The sequence below is a fragment of the Triturus cristatus genome, chromosome 4_2, assembly GCF_964204655.1.
Source record: "Triturus cristatus chromosome 4_2, aTriCri1.1, whole genome shotgun sequence".
NCBI classification, from domain to species: domain Eukaryota; kingdom Metazoa; phylum Chordata; class Amphibia; order Caudata; family Salamandridae; genus Triturus; species Triturus cristatus.
The window spans coordinates 279,651,549-279,670,530 of NC_140586.1; positions in this window are offsets into that span (position 1 = coordinate 279,651,549).

Here is an 18,982-nt window from a genome sequence, read left to right on the forward strand (position 1 = left end):
TCGCAGAGTGCATCAGGGGCAGTGGAACGGGAAGATGCTGAGGGCAGAACCAAGCAGAAACATGCCATATGGCGGACATGAATGCTACAGCTTTCTTTTGACCACGGGGGCAGATTCATCAGCATCTTCGTCCTCAGCTGTTGCATGTGCCTCACATGTGGGTGGTGGTGTTATGTCTCCAGCACTGTGTGGCAGTGACACCTCAGGGGCCGGAGGTGGAATGTCCGCGGCACTGTGTGGCACTGACACATCAGGTGCCGGAGATGTGGATGGAGTGGTAGCAGCAGCATGCATCAGCGTCAGGCTTTGTGGCAGCAATGCCATGAGGATGGTCTTTATGGCATTGAGGGACCCAGCTAACTCTCGCTGTTGTGCAGCCGTGTCAGCCGCTGTTTCCACACACTTACACTCCCTGTCCTCCATGAGCCTCCACATGAGTCCCAACTCTCAGGCGAGCTCGCTGGAGTCACTATGACTGGCCAGTCATTCTTGCCTCTGAGTCAGGATCCTGGTGATGTCAGCCATGGTTCGTTGGAGCGCATGGAGCGGATTGTCGGTGTCTGTTAGGGACTGTGAGTGGTCCCTGATGGGACTTATACAACCACGTATGGTGTCTAGTTTGGCTGCCATGAGGTCGAACTCCACCTGCACCTGTTCGGCCAGCTTCTCCTGGCACCCCAACACATGGAATTGGAAGACCATGTGTTCATTGTGGGAGTCCTGTGAGGTAGCCTTGGTGGTGGGTACTGCCTGGTGTGTGTACTGTGCAGGGGGTGGGTTCTCCTCGTAGCAGCTGGGCTGCCCTGCTCCTGGAAGTGGGCTGCGGAGGCTGTCCATGAGCTGTTGGTGGGCGTGGTTGTCCTCGTCGTCATCAGAGAAGAGAGGTTGGGACTGCTCTGCAGGAGGAGTTGAATTTCCCTCTGCAATGTGAAGGGGAGATGCAGTTTAACATTGTGATCACATGTATGTTGACGCATTGTACATGTTTACATGCAGACTGTGTACATTGTTACTGTTTGTGGGGATCTGCCTATGTGATGTGGGACAGTGGACATTTCGACAACTTCACGGATGTGTGTTTGTACCCTGTTCTGTGGTGGACGTGTTGCAGATTGTGCCACATCATTGTCAATGTTGATGTGCTCTGCATGTGATGTGTGTGCCGCTTTTTGGGGGAGTCGCCCCTGCAGCTCTGATTTGCCTGCCCCTGATCCCTTACATGTGGTGTGCCTTTGACTTCTGTACTTCTACAGTGCTGGGATGTTGCATTCTTGGGTGCATTGTTATCTTGGTGGGAGTTTGGGGTCTGGGGCATGGTTTGTCTGAAGATGTGCTATGCATACTTGTGCATGTGTGCCATTGTGCCCATCTCCACCTTTCCCCCCCTAGTCCCTGGTCGTTACTCACCCTGTTGCTGTTGTGTCCGGTCCTGTTGAACAGTGTCCGGGCCCCGAACTCCTGCCACCGTCTCCCCACTGATGACTGTGGATACCATTTCCTGCATCTCGTCCAGCTCCTCCTGTGGCGCTGGACTCCCACCTCCAGTCTGCATTGCTGCCTTCCGGTTGTTTGCGAGTTTCTGCTTGGTTTTGCACTTGACATCATTCCAGCGCCTCTTGACCTTGTCCATTGTCCTCTTCAGCACTCCGACTGCATTCACCTTGCCCACGATGGTCTGCCATATTCCATTTTTAGTTGCCAGTGACACAGTGGAGGTGACGAACAGTAGTTGATGGTGTTCTATCACCTCCATTATCAGGATCCTGTTTTCCTGCGGAATGAACCTTTTCTTCCTACTCTTCTTCTCTTTGCCCTTCCCTGACCCCGAAGTCCCAGGCTGGTCCTCCAGGGTACTTGTGGGGTTCTGGTTGTCCTCTGCACTTGCTCTGGCTGACACCATTGTGCTGTTGATTGGCTTTTGTATGTGTTTTTTTTCACCTTTTGTAGTGCATTTTCCAGCATGTCGCGTGGGGATTGCAGGCCTGTGGCTGGTTTTCGCTGATTTCTGTATCGCGATTGGCATCATCAACGCTTTTTTTGTGTTTCGTACTTTTGTGGAGTCACGTTGATTTTAATGCGTTGGTTTGACGCGTTGTCGTGGGACTATCGCAGGGTACCACCAGCTTGGGAATACCACATTGACACAGAGTTATTTTCCTGCGATGGACTGCGATGTGAAGAGTTGCGTTAAACTACTTTTGCAGTAGTTATCAATCGTTCTTGAGAATATCCCCCATGTGTTTTACTACACAAGGTCTTTCACCCCATTCTTTCCCACCAGCCCCCTTTCACTTTTCCTTTTGTATTTACTTAAGTAATTCTCCTCTGTGAGAAATTATCTGTTGAGGGGGTGAAAATGAGTTGTGGAGACAAGTGAGCGATGTCTGAACGCACAGATGTCATTAGCAGGTGGCAAGACATTACTGTAATTGGTCCTCCCACTCTCAAGTATACCTATGTGATTGAGCTGCAGACGTTATGGGGGCAGTATAGTTACCATTATATAACAGTGATCTTGGGTAACGGTGGTATTCATTTGTAAACATTAGTGGCAAACGATTACAATGGTAGGTATGATGATCCCAGCACTATGTGTGTTGGATAGCTGTTTGAATATACAGTGTGACACCGTAAAGTAGTTCAACTAACGTATATGCTTTGATATAGATGGGTTTATAGAATACACGGAGAAGACGATGCAATGGACACTTTACCAGAGTATTAAGGGTTATCCAATGAATTCTCTTGTAGAAGTAATTCACTATATCTGCACATTGTGATACATATGTGTTTATCTATCATAGCAAAAAACGCCGTGGAAACTGATTGAGAACTCTACAAGTACAGGATACATACAGTGGAGATGTATGTGCTTTATGAAGAAGGTGGATGTTTGAGAGAAGTAAAATGCCTATGAGGATAATCGATGTTTCCTACAATAAATTCTCCCAGGTGCTTTGTCAGATGGAGTTTTGTCCTGAGGAGACCCATCAAAATTAGCTTGTGGGTCAAAATGTTGACACTGAAGTGGGGATTATCGAATATTGAATTTTTTTTAGTTTTTGGATTAGTATTTATGCTGGACTGAAAATTTGTGGAAGCCCACAGCATAAATATGTATCATATCTTAATTGTTTCGCTATTGCACTTATGAACACTGCGCTGTCTGCACTTTTTTGATTTATTGTCTAGCATCTTTTTGGAGGAATAATAAATTGTGATTTTTGTTGATGATTAAGATTGAACTGTATTTTAACCTCATGGGAAATATTGATTGAGACACACTGAACCACGTATTCTATGTTACCACTTTCTAAAAGTGACATTTTCAGAATTGTGACTAAAAAATTTACTTTACCATTAAAGAGGATTTTAACTTAGTATACTCTAGAAAACAAAAATGACATTTCACTTGTTCCCAAGCAAAAGTTATCACTTATTAAATGTAATAGGGTAACCCAATGGTACCCTATGGGAGAGGTAGGCCTTCAGTAGTGAAAAACAAATGCAAACAGTTTTCACTAACAGGACATGTGCAACTTCAAAGGACATGTCCCATTTTTTAAACACAATGCACATTGCCCTATGGGCTATGTAGGGCCTACCCTAGGGGTGACTTATATGTATAAAAAAAGGGTAGGTCTAGGAAAAGGTTAATTTTCCCAGGTCAAAATAGCAGTTTAAAACTGCACACAGGCATGTTTTAAAGAGCTACTTAAGTGGGTTGCGCAATAAGGGATGCAGGCCACTAATAGCATATAATTTACAGGCATTGGGTACAAGTAGCACTACTATAGTTGGGACATATAAGTAAATGATTTGTGCCAATTGGGTGTAAGCCAAGTTTACCATGTTTAAAGGAGCGAGCACAAGTACTTTGGCACTGGTTAGCGCTCATAGTCCTAAAGCCAACAAAAACAAATTCAACAAAAAAGGACGACCGAAGGCAAAAAAGATTAGGGCAAACCACACCAAGGATGTTTGGTCTAACATCCCCTTTCTTCAGAACTGGTTTGAAAGGAGAAAACCAATTTTTTTGGTTTAACACACATCTATAGCCAAAACTACTCACCGTTTACCTTTCTGGGTATTTACACCTATGTATTAATACTGGATACAATAACACCCAAGTGCAATTAGCATTTGGGTTCATGGGCGTGTTCATGAAATGAAGAGTAATGTTCCATTTCTCATCAATCATCTTAAGTTACTCTGATTCTGCATTCCTTGTCCCAATAATTTCTTTTGCAAAGTCACCCTGCCTCTGTAAGCCGGCAATCTCTATCCAAGCATCTTTTTCCATTTCTATTATTTATGAAGGACTACCGCCAATGTCCATAAAGGGATTAAACTTCCAACCTTCATCTTGCTCTAATTAGGCCCTTGTTATGGGAGGGATCATTAATACTGAAACGAGGAATGGACAAGCAGAATAATGATTACTGGTAAGTAATATAAACATTATTCATCCCATTTGTTTCTTTTGCAAGCATGGCCAAACAGTATACTTTTTTCTGGAATTTGTTTAAAAATAAATCACACTCGAGTGCCACTCAAAAAAATGTACAGTTCTGACTGAGACTCCTGCAGTATCAAAAATATCTTAAGTCACAGAACCGTTCAACAATACTTATCTACCAAAATCACATGTGACTGAAGCAAAATTGATAAACAAAGAATCATAATTTGTGAAACCTGCTGATCTGTGAAGATAATACATTCACAGGTCTTATCACATCCAACTAATTTGACTGCACTTTCTGATTTGAAACTGGATAAGGAAATTAGGTGAGTTACAGTCCAACTGGCGTAGCAACAGAATGAAGATGTCTTGCTTATATTGGTTATTAAAAATGTTCCTATCAAATATTTACAGATTATTTTTACTTTCTAATTCAATACTTCTCAGAGGAACCAAGCTGACATTAATTTAATTCGCTTAATTACAATAAGTTTCTTTAGGTTTTAAATTACACAATTTAGTTGGTTCAGCTTTTTTGTATGGTCTCTCAAGACCGAAAATGCAGTTTTCTAGCTAGACTAGTGAATGGAAGTTGTGATTTTATTAAAGACATGGAGGTGAATAGTACGCTTTCTTAATTTACAACTTTTATTATAGCAGTCACGAATCACTAAAAAAACTACATTTCCGTGCAACCCCTGTGTCACAAACTATAGGTTGAGGGAAAGTGAAACTATCCATCTTTCATGAGCTTAGTCTCCAATAAGTAACAGCCTCTTTTCTTGATGCGAAGACAAACTAAACTCCATGGATGAAATTAAAGAACATCAGAAACAACCCAACAGAAACAATAGAATACCTTATATTGGATCTCCAGACAACTTGTCAGGAATATCCAGAAGCCTGGATGCTTGAGCCTCCTATTTGACATGTTCAGCTGAAGCTTTAGGAAGAACCAGGAGTTTTAGCAATTGAAGCTTGAAGAAAGAATCAAGAGCATTTGTAGCATAGAAAAGTTAATGGGAAGGAAACAAAATATCTGACAAGATATAGGCAGTGGAGGAATACTATTCACATTCATGTCTTTAATAAAACCAGCACTTTCCTGCACTATTGTAACTATGAAAATCTGCATTTTAGTTGGAGAATGCAAGCTCATATGCTTGGTGAAGCCCATTCACTATAACTAAATTGACATTAATCACCAGTTTGCACACAAATGTCTTTAATATTGACACTCTGGACTAAACAGCAGTTCTACGAATGTCTAGAGGCCATGTCCCCTCAAGTGAAATGAGCCCCAAAGGATTTGTATCTTTTCCAGCCAATGACATGGCCATAGCCAATCTGTTTAATGCAGGAGAAGATACTGGCACATTTTTGTTTAGAAAGATTAACAAATGAGGAGAGGATATTCTTAAATCAGTAGTCTTACATTCATAGTATTACACAACTTTGGATGGGAAAAAAAATATGGATATGCATTTTCACTTGTCTAGTAACTGAAAAGAACACCCTGAAGGAGAATAATGTCTTGTAGGAATACCTTGAGCCCCATCATTTGATACTCTTTCAGTGGAAATCAAGCAGACTAGTGTGTTTAGTTTTGCAAGTCATTGTTAGGCCAGGTTTGTACCAATCGTAGAATTAGTCCTGGAAGATATAACTTGAGATGCCAACGAGGCAAGGAAATTCAGAACTTAAGGGACATTTGCTAAAATGAGATAGTGATTCCTTTCTTCACACTAACCAACTCCAAGATTGCCAAGCTTTCTTGTATTTCTTGATGGTGCCCGGGATCCAAAAAGATTTTTTGAGAGAAGCAGCTGAAGATAGAAGTCCAGTCGATGACAAAGAATAGCAGAAAGGTTCAAAGCCATCAGCTTTAAATTAGCGGATAGGATCAGACTGTGGCTCATGCTGTGGTGATCTTAGAAGACGTGAGGTTGAAATGGAAGCAAGACAGGAATATCTATAGCCATTTTGAGAAGAGATTGGAATCAGGCCTGAGCAATCCAAATTAGAGATCCAAGGCTGAACCATCAGGAGTTAGGACATTAGAGCCACCTAAGCCTTTTGGTTAAGAATCTGAGCCAGGCACATAGAAATCATGACAAAAGTAGAAAAAGTTGAAATGCAATCAATCTTGAACGAACATGTCTATGGCAAGAGAACACTGAAAAGTAGTGCAATTCAAACATGAAACAAAGATCTGTTGACAACAACCCCAGTGATGATTCAGTGTTTAATAGATTACTGGACGAAGTCATGAAAGTACTAGGAGTGTCAAGCTGCCACCAAGTGCAAAAAAAAAATATTCTGTTCTAACTAAAATGTTTTTATTGTGGACAGAACCCTCAAAATACATTTTGTCAACCCCACCAGGAGTTTAGAGTTGGCACCTCCCAGATGGTTTTGTATTGGATTGTGGATTTGTTTTCCATCTGCCAAAAGTATGGCGAAATGAGCCTTGTACATGGTGAAATTGAATGACAATGGAACCTGTAAAAGAGGTAAACAGCTGATAAGAACTGACATTTCCTTTAGAGATCATGTCCCCCAGTTGAATACTGAACACTCCAAGTCCCTCATCTCAACAGATTGCATGTGTCTGTGGATCTGGAAAGTGTGGTACGACGATTCCAAGCAACTAAATGGTCTTTACGCCATGTCATCTCCTTTCAAGTATCTTTGTCTAAGGGTACCTTGTATCTATAGAGATCCTTATGTAAATATATGATCTTGAGACAATAGTATGAATGGTAATGAAGGGGTCATTAAAATACAGCTTAAATAGACAATGCCAAAAGCTAAACCATTCTGGCCAGTTGCCTGAGAGATGTGGGAGACTTTGACATCTTACTTATTTATGTTTGAGAGTTGGAAAATTATTGTGAATTGTAAAATGTTCTATTTGGATTTTACAGAAAAACATGGAGCAGAGGACAGAATAAAAGAGGGGAGAATTAAATTGGTAAATTGTGGTGTACCAATTAAATTAAAGGAACCTTCTGTGCTCTAACTAAAATTACAAAGAGTCAAGCGTTCTTACAGTCTAGCTTCACCATCCATTCTTCTAGAAATAAAAGCATCCTTGAGATGAACAACTGCCTCCATTTTGAAGGGACTGGATTCTTTTGTCCTTTACTTTTCCATTTTTTGCTCAAATTTTGTAACAAAAACCTATAGAATGGAGTGAAAGCTGTTCCTTGGCTCAGCTGGGAAGAAGCTTCCCTATATTCTGTATGAGCTCTGATCATTTAATACATAAATAAATTGTCTTTAGGGAACACTTTAGAACGGAGGAGAAAACATATTTGTAAAAGAACATGTACATTTGAAGAACGCAGTGATTCTCTGAAATTGCTTGCTAAATTTGAAGGAACACACATTTTGAAACCAATTAACAAAGGGGAAAAAATGGGATGCTGAATGGAGAAGAGAGCCCATCCCTCTCCTCAGATGTAGGGGAAATGTTATCTCATTCTACTTTTTGGAAAGAAGGAGGGTCATTGGGTTTGCTGAAGGTGACCACCACATGGGTACTATTAGAAGTAATTGTTGAAGTGGAAATGATTGGCGTAGGAGTTCCTATACCTATAGCTACTAGCTTTGCCAAAAACATATTTCCCAACACCCTCTTCAGAGAGCAATGCACTTTGTAAAGTGAACTAAAGCCTTGACCCATACCCATATCCCTATTATCTTCATAAAATGCTTATTGAAAAAAAGAAATCATAAGCTGCAATACGAATCTCTGAGATTCCAAGTTCACACAATTTGCAATCAGCCTTAAACAATAAGACTATCTTCTCAGTGAAATAACCACACTGGCATTATCAGCAAAATACAAAGCTTGTTAGGCCAAGTTAGACAAGACAGCCCACTGAATCCGTACACTCTCTGACTTGTTCTACAAGTTGTAAAATCTTAGTGAGTGGATCCACCACATTATAAGCTTGCCCTAGCAGGAGGCTGGGATCTTCTAAATACCATTCTTTAGATCTCAAAAACAAATCATCCTTTACTTGTTTCATTGAACCATGAAATACTTTGTAATGAAAATAGACACAGGACCATGGACACCAGGACTCAAATCCTGAATCTTCAGATTGAGAGTGTTATGCTTTAACCTTAAGGTGACAAGTGACTCTCAAACTTTGGTGAACATGGTATCCATACTGGTATTCAATACAGGAGCAGCAGTGGAAAGGGACTGCTGAATAAGATGGATAAAACATGAGGCTATCATTGGCATGTAGCACAAGTGACTAGTTCTGGGATGCACCCATCTTTCAGGGCAAAAGCAATGGACATATTTTGTCTTTTTGACGGGTCCTCATGACAAAAGTGGAAAGTATTGGAATAATTCCATTATCTTTCTCTGAATCATTGGTATTATAATTATAATCATCAATATATACCCCTTACAAAGGACATTCTTGTCCAAAATGCTTGGTGGCACCATAGGAAAATGATGATAACAATTGTTCACATTATTGGAGTATTTGCATTAAAGAAATATCTTTGATGCTGTTTAAACCACGTGCATGGATTTGAGTTCAACAATATAATAATGAATATACATCAACAATACGGACATGCATTAGCACTTACTTCAGAGTACTATTATCAGAGACAGGAAATAAAATGAATAGGCGTATGGCAGCAATTACAGCAGGATGCAGAGGGACTACAAGCACATTTAGACATATAATTATTGCACCCCTGAACAGAGGATACTCTTCTGGAACACACACTGAAGTCTATAATATTAGAATGCGTTTAAAATTATCTTGGTTTAAGAATAGGTGTGCATCTTCAGAACCTGTCTTCTTCAATTCTGAAGCTGAATTGGGACTTACAACATGCTGAACAATTTCCTGATTTCTTTTGAGTCCTAATTTAAGAAAAAGCCTATCTTCGAAAATTTGTACATATGTAGGAGCTCACATTAATGCATTCAACTCCCCTAAACGTAGGAAGTTGTAATTGCTACCAGGAACAAAATTGTAATGTCAAAAACCTTTTTGTAAACTTCTTCCAATGGTCAAAAGTGGACATTTAAACGCCCACAAAAGTCAATCACGAATAGACTACTTTCTGACTCACATGACGAACATCGGTAATCTGCCTAACCCACGCTGACTGCCAAGAGGTATTTCTGATCACTCCCCGATATGGGTGGAGCTCACCTATCATAATCAGAGACAACAAAACACGATAGTGATCAACCCCATGCTACTTAAAATCCCAGATATAAAGGAGAGTTTACTGACACATACAGAAAATTACTTTACTGAAAACGTAGGTTCTGTTGACGCGACACAAATAGTATGGGAGGCCTTTAAGGCAGTCTTGAAGGGGCAGGCATTGGCGCTCAAGGTGGGCTATCGAAAAACACAGCAGCAGCAACTAATACAGTTGGAGAATGAACTCCAACAGCTCGAAATAGACAACGCACAATCCCCTAGTGATGACACAGCCCACCACTTGGACCTTAAACAAGCAGAATATAAAACTCGGCACAGGCTCTATGCGATGGGTGATAGAGCTGGTAAATTGCTGGCGTGGTTGGAGAAAAGGGAACAGCATGAGCGATGGGTGCCTAGATTGACACTCGGCAATCTGCAGCCTATCTCAGATCCGCAAGAGGTTGCCAATGAATTTATGGATCATTTAGAAGAGGTCTATACCTCCTCGACTACCGCCACGGCTGATGACTCCCAACAATTGCTAGCCAGCATCCAGCTGCCTACCTTGTCCTTGGAAGATAGGGAGGCATTAGAGGAGGATCTCTAGGATGATGAAATCCGCCTGTTAATAAATAGTATTCAATCAGGAAAAGCAATGGGACCCAATGGGGTTCCCATTGAATTCCTTAAACTGACGGCTCTACATGTCGCACCTCATCTGAGAGAAATGTACAATTAAAGCTATCAAAAAGGGGTTCTGCTGGAAGACCAGCAGCTGGCCTCCATTGTGGTTATCCGTAAACCAGGGAAGCCTGCAGATCACTGCGGTTCCTACAGTCCGATATTGCTTATAAACGTGGAGGCGAGAATTTTAGAGAAACTCCTAGCGACTCGTCTGATCTCTATGCTTCCGTCCTTAGTCCATGCGGATCAGTCAGGCTTCGTGCCCGGCCGAAACACGGCATTACACATCCATCCACTCCACAATGTCCTTGGCCGCAAACACGTCATAGCAGAAGACGCAGTGGTATTGTCACTGGACGCCAAAATGGCGTTTGATTCTGAAGAATGGCCATATCTCTTCACGGTGTTTCGGCGCCTGGGGTTTGGCCCGAAATTTAGAAACTGGGTCAAATTGCTCTATACGGACCTAAAGGGGCAGGTTAGGGTCAACATCCATGTGTCTCGAACGTTCTCCTTGAATAGAGGCACCAGACAGGGTTGCCCCCTGTCCCCCCTGATCTTTTCACTAATTCTTGAACCTCTGGCCTCATGGGTGCGGAGGGATCCACTCATAAGAGGGCTGAAATGGGCAGAAGGATAAGAAGACTGAAGATCTCTGTACGTAGATGGTATCCTGCTATATCTAGCATCCCCCCGTACATTGGTGCATAGAACCCGAAATATATTTATACATTTTGAAAAATACTCCTGCTATTCAATAAACTGGACTAAATCGGTGATTTTTGCAAATGCCGGGTTCAATGCCAAAACTACCTCTGGGGTGTGAGGTGGAAATGGCTACAGCGGGATTCAGATACCTGGGAGTTTTTATAACTCCAGACCCTCAGACCTTTTATGACAAAAACCTGGTGGTTCCACTGGAGAGACTTCGTAACGATGTGAAGCACTGGAGGTCGCTTCCCCTCTCCCTACTGGGCCGAGCTGCCCTTTTTAAGATGTTGGCGCTCCCCCGGATTTTGTATATTCTTCAAAACTGTCCACATAAGGTCCCCGACTCTTACTTTAGAAATATTGAAAGTGAGGTTCGAACTCTGCTCTGGGATGGGAGGGCGCCTCGGATAGCACTACAAAATTTGTCTAAGGGTTGGTATGACGGTGGTATCGCACTCCCTGATATGCGACTATACTATTGGGCCTCTCAATTGATAGTGGTGAACCACTGGATATACCACTCGCCGGTGGACCCAGCATATCTGCTGGACAAATATCAAATTGGCAGGGAGGGCTATCTAGGAGTCCTCTACTCTAAAGTTAGTAAAGATCGATACCTAGGTCTGACAGCTCACACAGTGGAGATATGGCGCCAAGCGAATCGAAGTGTAGGTTGGTTGGGCTGACTGACTCAAGCCACTCTGCTATGGTCCACCCAATACCTGGGTTTACTATGTCACCAACCGGGATTTGATAAGTGGGATACCATAGGCATCTCGTCCATAGGCCACCTAGTGAAAAAAGGTAAACTGTTACCATTCACGGACCTAAAGAACCAATATGAACTAGCTCAGGGGGACATTTTTAGTTATTTACAGATCCGTCATGCCCTTACAGGAGCTATTTCAGACTTCGCGAATCTTCCGGAGTCCTCCCGTCTAGAGGATCGATTGCTGTCGGAACCTATGTCAGAGAAAGCCGTATCATTGCCAGATAGGAAATTATGCAATAACCTACCTGATCTGTTTCACACTCGTCGGGAAAGGTGGCAAGCTGATGTCGGACAGATTGAAGATGATGACTGGCAAACAGCATTAATGTCCCCGACAGAGGCAGCCATTCCTCTAAGGCTCCGCTTGATCCAATTAAAAGTCCTTCACAGAACATACCTCACTGGGGTCACGCTAGCAAAAATTGGGCACAGACCAGACTCGATGTGTCTCCGTCGTTGCAGCCAGGAGGCAACTTTTTACCACATTATTTGGGAATGTCCCCGCATACAAATTCTATGGGATAGAGATACAAGACACATGCAAAGAGCACTAGAGAAAGAAATCAGCCTTACGCCACGCTTAGGGCTTCTTAATATTTGGGAGGCAACGGATCTAACAGAGGTGGAACAACAAATGACCACTCTGGGATACACACTAGTAAAGCGAGCCATTGCAATGAAGTGGGGAAGAGCCATCAGCAAAAAGTTGGGCGCAGGAATTAGACAAATGTATGATAGCGGAGAAAGATGTGTTTAAATCCCGGGGCTTCCCTAAGAAATAGGATAGAAAATGGGGTAAATGCAACGTATATCGAGGAGAGCTGTGTACTTCGCCAACTGTAGATATGGAAATGAGTTGGAATGGCAGATATGAGATAGGAGCGTTGAGCCAAGTCATGATTGATTCCTTTGACCATGTGAATGTTATAAATGTGGTGCACTATTTGTAATTATTGGATAGGTGATGTAAGTTTTATGTTTCGAACCAATAAAAATATCTTTAAAAAAAAAAAGTGGATATTGGAGGGCTGCTAGAAGCAAGGGGAAGTCCTGATGAGGCACACGTTTTTGCACCTTTGGTTTTGACAATTCAACACACTCAAAAAAGCCTACAGATTAAGCCCACAGTGGAATTTAAGAACCCCCATAGTGAATAATAAGTCATGATGGCTCTCTATTGGAATTTCAATGTGACCACAGCTAACCCCCTGTCACATTCATCCTAAAGAAACTGTTAAATAGATTCTGGCTGACATTTAACAGTAGTCATCTGTTTATTCTGACATCAACGTGAAAAAACACCAGTAGGCAATTACATTTTGTTTACTTCTTGATTCCTAAATAGATGAAGCCTGACAAAGACAAACTTCTATTCACAAGCCTTATCCCCTTAATTTCCATACTGATAGACTTAGATGCTCAATGGTTACTGATGACTGAGGTGGATGGCCAATAGGGAAGGGTCTAAGGGTCTTATTGATAACTTCAATAAGAGAGGGGGCATTACCACCATGGCAAAAATTGCAGAACTACTTTCACAAATGTATAGTGCATAATCCACATATGTTTGAAAGTGCTTTCACCAATAAGAGACTAGAGGTTCTCTGGTCAGTTATATGCTCATAACACTATATTCTAGAAATTCTATCTTGACAGCAATGCCCATTTTAGAAAAACAGAGATTAATTCCATTCAGTTAAAAATGTCTAAAGTCTTTATTTACTAAGAGGCTTTCCATCAGCTATTTCCACACTGTTTCATGTTATCCTTCTGTATTGTATGCTCATAACATAAACTCCTAATGGGTTTCGGGAATTATTCCATTCTTCATGAAATATTTAGGGTAAATATGAAGATAGATTAACTAACATAACTTAAGATGATACATTGAAACCAATATCAACATTTAGTAATGAGAGAATCAAATGCATCCTTCTATACATTGCCCAAGCAAAACAAATTAAAAGAAGCACACAGAAAAATAGGAGCACACTAGGGAAATAAGCTAAACTAACTCTGCTAACAAGACAGAAGCAGTTTTTACATATACACAGAAATGTGACTTATATGACTGTATAATACATGCAAATATAAGATGAACTAGTGAAGTCTCACCTTCTATTAGAACACAAACATATCCATGTTTGAATTGCATTAATTACAATGGTTTCATTTAAAGAATGCACATTCAGCATCCACAAACAGGTGAAGAAATTAAAATAGGAACATAAGCAACAAACAATACAATTTTTTGTTTTACTTAATAAGGTGTCCAGATGCAAACGTTTACATAAGCCAGACCTTGAGGAAATCTACAATAAAAAATATGAAGTACAACTTAGCTAAACATTGGATAGAAAACAAAATGTAAAAAAATAATTATCATGTTTTTTGTAACAATGATGATTTTTTAAACTCAATGAGATGATAGTAATGACTTTGTGAATAGAGATGAAGAGTAACATGCACAAACGATATGGACTCATAACATTTAGGATTATATAAACAGAAATGAAGATGAACAAGAAGATCCAAATACCAAAATGACAGGACATTTAAATACTGACTGAAGAAGATCTTGAAATAATGGACCATGTAGGGCATGTTTGGAATGATTCTTATTATATCATTTAGGAAACACAGAAATTGAGCAGTTAAGAAATACGATACCCATTATATTATGCATCTGAACTGGATGTAAGAGTGTCACCTGTAAAAATTGAAGGACAACTGCATATCAACATCTGATGCCAATGGCTCACATCTTTTAACAGAATGCCAGAGCAGAAACCAAATATTGTGGCAAAGATGTGTAAAAATCAGAAGAACTGTGGCATAGTAGAATCCAATTTCATCAACATTTTCTTTGATTAGAATTCAAGAGCACATGGATTACTGACATACAGATGGTTAACTCCAACTAAATAGTGCAAAAGTGCTTGAAAATATCTTAACTGTGTAAAACAAGCAATATGATGCTTGCAAGTATCCAATTGTTGAGAAATAAGTAATATAGGCCCAAAATGGAATGGACTTATTGAACACCATCAAGACTGTGATTTAGCAATAGATTATTCTCAGTGTATAAATAAAACCTTGGAAAAATGTAAATGCAGCAAATTATTGTCTCCATATTATTGAAGGTTCAATGTCTTGGATAATGGTATGAAGCCATTATTTATGCTATAATATTGTTTATGAACAAGCCAGGCTATTATTCACATGTAGAAAGCCATATTATTTTCTCCAATTCGTAATATTTATTTAATTTTCATAGGAAAGGACTGTGGGCCTGATTTAGAGTTTGGTGATGGGTTACTCAGTCTCAAACCTGTCTGTGATCCCGTTTGACTTATTATAAGTATATTATATTTTATGACACCTGTAATAACGCACACAGGATAGCCGTCACATTTGTGACAGAGTAACCATCTTCTAATCTCCAACTCGGGTATTATATGTGTAATAATTTCCACTGAAGAATGGAATCATTTTTAAAGGACTAGAAGTCAATGTTATAAGCACATAAAAAATGGGATACATGAAATAGTGTGAAAATAAATAATGGCAAGCACTTTAGTAAGTAAAAACGTGAGAAAGTTTTAAACAAACTGAGTCAATTTCTCTTTTTCTAAAGTTTACACTACTGCCAAAATAGAAATTCTTCAGCATAGTGTTATTAGGACTGCTGTCACATCTGCCTTGCCCGTTTGGATTTTGACAAATAAATGAGATACCATAGGAATTGTGTTAGAAATTGGATTTCTGGTTGGCAGAGGTATGCACCCTGTTTAAGCATAAACCACAATCCTAGTCAGGGTAAGTCAGATATACTACATAAATTAATCTGTGCTCACCCTCTGGTAGCTTGGCACAGAGCAGGCAGGCGTAACTTAAAATGCAATGTGTAAAGTATTTGTGCAACACGTCTGACAGTAACACAGTGAATACACCACAAAAAAAGACTACACACCAGTTTAGAGAAATAACTTATATGTTTATAAACAAAACAAAATGACAAAAATCCAATAAGTATACCCAAAGGTATATTTTTCTAAAGAGTAAATGAAATTGTAGGGCTTAAAAAGTTAAAGCACCAACCTAAGCAATCTGGTTCGCTAGACCGGGGTAAATCCAAAAGTTCAGGCCAACCACGATGGAGCGTGGGTCCCATACAAGAACAAACCTTGGACCACTGAAAAGTACCTTAGATGCGTTGTTGATGGAGCCGAGATGCAGGAAGCAAAAGATGATGCGTCGTCTTGAAAGCACAGGATTGAAGGTGATGCATTGGCACTGAGCTGCACTAAGTTGGTGATGCATCAAAAACTGTAGACTATGAGATGTGCAGTCAGTGATGCAGTGCCCACATTCCTTGCAGCAGTGGCAATGCATTGGTGTCAAGGGAGTTATGCCTTTTCCTATCGTTGTCAAAACGTGGTTTCTGGTTGTAGCAGCAGTTTATACCCACTTCCAAGGACCCAGAACTGGATTGGCACTACTTGGCAGGGCAAGACTTGCAGCAAGCAAAGTCCAGGTGCTGTTGCAGGATGAGTTGAAGTCTTTTATGCCCCTGAGACATAGAACAGGAGGCAAGCCAGCATGCCCTTGGGTTCACTCTGGGTTCAAGTGAGATGTGTCCAGTCCTTCTGTTGGAGCAAGGACTCATAGAAAAGAGACTTGCTCGGAAGCAATCTGCTCCTTTAACTCACTAGCAAGTTATTAAAAATGTTTAGTGTAAAACGAATGCGCACCACATGAATACGCGGGTTAGTGAAGCTTGCCTATGTGTTTACAAACGTGGATAACATGAACGAAGGAATAAAATCGCTTTAAACTGGAAATCTTTACTGCGCGTGGATCAACTACATCTACATAGGATGACGAGCTATCGCTTGGGGGAAATTTTTGCGCATGAGCAGAAGCTCTCAAAATGGAGTCTTGAAGGCTCACATGCATGGCACATGCTTAAGCTGGAATGAAATTGTGTTATTTTACTAATGCTAATGCGGGAAAAGTATTAAATAAATAAAATGGGATAGAGTAGAAGTGGGTGGGATACAGTGAAACCATTTTGTTTGAGAAACTAATATTTGTGTTCTGACTTTTATCATTAGTGCGTATTCTGGCCTCTCTCGAGTAATTGAAATTGAGCTGTGTGACGTGGAGTCTGCGCATGCCTATTGAGAGCGAGCTGTGAACAAAGACTAAACATTGAACAGGAGCCAAAGAATGAGTGCAACTCTGGTGGGAATGGACGGTGAAAAGTTCAAGACCAAAAGGACATCTAGATAAATGTCGCTAGTTTGAAGCGTCAAATGTATGAGAACTTAAAGTCATGACTAAAAAAAGTAATACAAATAAAGGGACGGGTTTGCGACCAATGGATGAACTGATCTTTATGAAATATGCGCATGGTGTGATGATGATCCCTCTTGCCAAACCAACCAAATCCCGTATTTTCCCGATATTGAAACTTTAACGGGTGGGCCATGAAGAAAAAAACCTTATAATTAGATAGCTTTAGTTAGTTAGCAAGAGACTTGCCGAGACTTTGCAGAGCGCAATGCTGAATGCTGAACGAATGGGGAGCGAAGACTGTCGTGATTGCTGAGGTTCTGACACAGGACTGAAGAAGCGCAGAGCTGGAGAAGGGGAGCTGAGAGAGCTGAAGATTATGGAAGAATCTCAAGGAGGAAGAGAGTGTCAGAGAGGGGTGCATGTCCCTTAGACATTGTTCATTGAGTAAGTCCGTGTTATATTTGTTTAATGATTTAATGGATTTTTCTCCACTGAATGATTGTGATTGCACTGTGTGTTTGAGATTGTTCACATGCGTTTGAAATTTAGATAAAGATTTAAACCTTCCTGAGTCTGTAATTATTTGCTTCATAATTAAATGAATAGTTAGAATTTTGTTAATTATCACCATCAACTAGTTCAACTAATGGTCCATTGGCCAGAGGAAAGAACTTCTTGATCAGTGAAGGGTTAGTTTGAGATGACTAGAGGTACCAAATAACTAATCCTGATTATTGTGGAAAAAAATAAAACTTTGATCAATCCAGCGGTTTACTCAAAAGTGAGTTTATGGGCCCAGGTGAGTATATGGTAGTGGAGCATCTGTTGTCGATACACCGCTGGATCAGTTTTCTGGTAGCAGAGTTGTGGTTATTATTGACTAGTTTGGTGATAAATATTGATTATTGATTTATGTTTAACAAAAGAGTTAGCATCTTGTTTTATGTTGTCTAAAATCCCGGGAAAATGAATAGCGTGTGGTGACAGAAGCCACACTGCAATGAGGTTACTCGTCTGTTGGAATAATACTGAGAAGCTACGTAGGGCTGGCAGTGTTAAACTAGGGACTATTTCGTATAAAAGTAGAGTGTGAATGATAGAAGAGGGTTTGCTGGTGAAACTTTGGTCTTATTTCCCAGTAGGAGTAACACTGAAGGAGTAACAGATTCTCCCGAGCTTGAATGAAGAGTAAACAGGGGTTTAACTCGTAGTGAAAAGGAGCGAAATTGAAATCTAGCCTTTGTTTTGTGGTTCAGACAGCGTAGCAGTGTTTTTATGTTGTAATTAATGAAGAATTTAATGAAAAAGTATTAAGAAATAAGTTATTGTATTACCTTATGAAGAGGGGGTCAGTCGCCGGAGTTGTACTGACGTCACAGAGAGCCGCGCTGGGATTGGCTGAAACAGCAGGCGTGAGACAGAAGCAGATTGTAAAGGAGGGGTCAGTAGTAAGGAGTAAATAATGACATATCAGAAAGGCTGTGCTGACATTGCTTGAAGAGGAGCACGAGTCTGAGTTGTAAGAAAGAAGCCGCGCTAGGATTGGTCGAAAAAGAATTGTATGTTGAGTCCTGATTTGACTGCGGGTGTGAGTCGTGCTGATATAGGACGTGACGAGGTAATAGAACTAGAAGATATACGGAAGACTCTTTCCTATATCGTCCATCTGAAATGTTTGGAAGACAAAAGAAAATGACGTTAATAAAGAAAATACAACATTTCTTTATGAAAGACAAGCCTGTGTTGACTAGAAAGGGAATTCCTGCCTGCTTCATTTATGATGATGGAGAAAGGATATCACACGTGTGTATGGTTGGAGAATTGGGTGGAATATACAAAAGGTGATGGTGTTTTGGC